This window comes from Symphalangus syndactylus, chromosome 12 (genome assembly GCF_028878055.3).
Source record: "Symphalangus syndactylus isolate Jambi chromosome 12, NHGRI_mSymSyn1-v2.1_pri, whole genome shotgun sequence".
In the NCBI taxonomy this organism is placed as follows: Eukaryota; Metazoa; Chordata; class Mammalia; order Primates; family Hylobatidae; genus Symphalangus; species Symphalangus syndactylus.
Genome location: NC_072441.2, coordinates 53287099 through 53290451, shown reverse-complemented (window position 1 = coordinate 53290451; position 3353 = coordinate 53287099). Strand labels below are relative to the sequence as shown.

The window sequence follows — 3353 nt, the reverse complement described above, 5'->3', positions numbered from 1 at the left end:
AGTGAGAGGGAGGGGTAGAGCAGCTCTGAAAGGTGGAAAGCAATAATTCAGTGTTGGATATTTAATTTTAGATGTCATTAAAATATCTAAGTGGAGGTAGCTGTTTGATACATATTTCTGGAGATATATTGAATACGTTTGTGTCATTGGCACTTAGGAAGTGAGCATGGGCCAGGCGCAGTGGCTCATGCCTGTAATCCCAGCACTTTGGGGCACCAAGTTGGGTGGATTGCTTGAGCCTAGGAATTGGAGACCAGCCTGGGCAACATAGCCAAACCCCGTTTCTACAAAAATACAAAAATTAGCTGGGCATGGTGGTGCACACCTGTAGTCCCAGCTACTTGGGAGGCTGATGTGGTGGGAGGATGGCTTGAGCCAGGGAGGCAAAGGTTACAGTGAGCCAAGATCACACCACTTCACTCCAGCCTGAGTGACAGAGCCAGACTCTGTCTCAGAAAACAAAAGAAAAAAAAAAAGAAAAGAAAAGAAAAAAGGAAGTGAGCATGGATGGAAAAGAGACTAGGTATGAAGAGTGTGCCTTGGACGCACTAGTATTTACAGGTTGGGAAGAACAGGTGAATTCAGTAAAGGAAACTGAGATTAAGTGGTCTATAAGGCAGGCATAATACCTAGAGAGACTAGTGAGCAGAAGGTGCTTCCAGGAGGCAGGTGTGGTCAATTGTGTCAAATGACTATATTAGGGACTAAGAGCTAAACAATAAGTATGGTGTCTCAGAGTCATCTGTGGACCACCTGCATCAGAATTCCCAGCTAGTTTCTTAAAAGGAGATTTCTGGACCCACTTCAGGCCTTCTGAATCAGATTCTCTTGGGGAGAAGCCCAGGAACCTGCACTTAAACAAGTACAAGATTAGGATTATTGGAAAACAAAACCGAAACAAAACCACCAGGTGGTTCTTGTGAACCTGGAAGCTGCTGCCTGAGAGTCTTTGTTCATGGAAGCATATCAGTCTTTTCTCTAGACTAGTGGTTGTCAGACTTTAACTTATATCAGGATCCCCGATGAGCTCCTTAAAAGGATTACTAGGTCCCACCCCAGAGTTCCTGAGTCAGAAAGACTGAGGTGAGCCTCAAAAACGACATGTCTAACAAGTTCCCTAGAAATGCTGATGTTACTGGTTGGTGGACTACACTTTGACAACCATTGGGCCACACATTTTAAAATACGCCCTTTAAAAGTAGAATAAAAACATGATTAAGAAATGTGGTCTCTACTGCAAGTCATAGACGTGTGTGGGATATCAATCCATTTCCCTCATCTCCATTTTCAGTTTCTTCCCCGCAAATTTTTTTTTTTTTTTGAGTCTCACTCTGTTGCCCAGGCTGGAGTGCAGTGGCATGATCTCAGCTCACTGCAACCTCCGCCTCCTGAGTTCAAGCGATTCTCGTGCCTCAGCCCCCTGCGTAGCTGGTATTACAGGTGTCCACCATGCCTGGTTAATTTTTGTTATTTTTAGTAGAGACGGGGTTTCACCATTTTGGCCAGGCTGGTCTTGAACTCCTGACCTCAGGTGATCCGCTTGCCTCGGCTTCCCAAAGTGCTGAGGTTACAGGCATGAGCCACGGCACCCAGCCCCCACAAAATTTTGAATTAAAGCTTTTATGATGTTGGCCAATCACAGAACTGCTTTAGCAGAGGTTAATTTGACCCTATGACAAAATTTAGAGATATCAAAAAGCCTCTTAGAAATTTTAAGTTTGAAAGACTTTTCAGGATGTCCCATTTTTTAGGTGCGGATGGCAGGGGTTTTTTTTTTTTTGACAGATGAAAGGCATTTAAGTAAAATTAAAATGAAAACGGACTTCTGACATTGTGTACTTGATGGTTCTGTCTCTGCCTATAACAAATCTCATTTTTGTTACCATAAACTGAATGAAAGAAGTAAATCTGCCCCAGTTCTACGTAATTAATTCCATCTGTTTGTCATTTCTGACTGGAAAACTTCTTACTTCCATACCTCGTTTGATATGGAGAACAAATAATTGAATTGTCTGATAAGTCTGCCAAGAAACTGTCCAGAAACATCAAGTGAAATAGTCCCCACTATAAGAATTTTATGGTTTGTCTAAACACTAACATTTTCCCCTTCTGTAGTTGTATGAAAAAACAAATATTGTTAGCATAGTAAACATTGTAATAAAATACTAGAAAGAAAAACAGATCAGTATCTTTTAGCTGAGAACAACCAATACCCTGATAAATGACTGTATGGGGATTTCATTTGCATGTTAGTCCACAGAGTAGCCCAGAACCCTAAATTTATTCATAAAAGAAGATATTGATTAATTATTGGTCATTCCTCATAAATGTAGCTTTTGATGTGTATGTCTAATTATTTGCTTTTTGAATTTTAATAAAACTGGCTGGGCACAGTGGCTCAGGCCTGTAATCCCAGTACTTTAGGGGGCTGAGGCAGGAGGATTGCTTGAGTGTGGGAATTCAAGACCAGCCTGGGTAAAATGGTGATAACCCGTCTCCACAACAAATTTAAAAATTAGTTGGGGATGGTGGTATGTGCCTGTGATCTAGCTACTTGGGAGGCTGAGGTGGGAGGATTGCTTGAGCCTGGGAGGTGGAGGCTGCAGTGAGCTCTGATTGTGCCACTGCACTCTAGCCTGGGTGACAGAGCAAAACTCTGTCTCAAAAAAAAAAAAATTATCTCCTAAAATATTGTAAAATTACTTTTTTTTTTCCCCAGGGGAGGAGAAAACATCAAGAAAACAAAAAGAGAAACATCAAAATCATTCTTTCGGTTCTTTTGTGGTTTTCAACCACTTTTGGGTTTTCCCCTTGCAGAAACCACAGAAATATTATCTTAGAATAAAATAGTTTATCTGTTTAAAAAAAGAAAGAAAGAAAGAAAAGAAAAGAAAAATGTGATAAATGTGATCTCTAGTTTTGTGCAGGGGCAGTATCATAGTATTGTAGCCAGTGAGGTTTATCAAAGGTGTGATTATTGCTAATTGAAAACTTTTCCCAATATCCCTCCGTGACGACTAAAAATAGAGTCAGCATTGGCAATTTTCAAATTTGACAGTCTATATGGAGACTGAACAAAGAAACAAAAAAAAGAAATGTGGCTTCTTCCTTGGCTAAACATTTTAACATAACATGGTCTTGAGAAAAACATGGTCTATTTTTCTCAAGTTTTCTCTCTGTATTCACCAAATTTCATGTTGATCAGGGTTAAAAGAAATAGCACCGGTTGTTGCTTCCCTTGCCCTCGGTGGGGTAAAGTTATCAGTAATTCAAATCAAGAGTTTCTCCAATGCTCTGTTTTTAGAGAATTATTGCCAGCATCTTAAAATATCTCATTATAGGCCAGAGAAGAG

The 3353-nt window shown here is 40.3% G+C and overlaps 1 non-coding gene across 1 annotated transcript; it reads left to right on the top strand.

The window, feature by feature from the left end:
• The first annotated feature begins 2915 nt into the window (after window positions 1-2915).
• Window positions 2916-3061, top strand: LOC134734948 (U4 spliceosomal RNA). The gene has a single exon (XR_010117816.1). It is a non-coding gene; the product is annotated as a U4 spliceosomal RNA (small nuclear RNA).
• The last annotated feature ends 292 nt before the right edge of the window (window positions 3062-3353 follow it).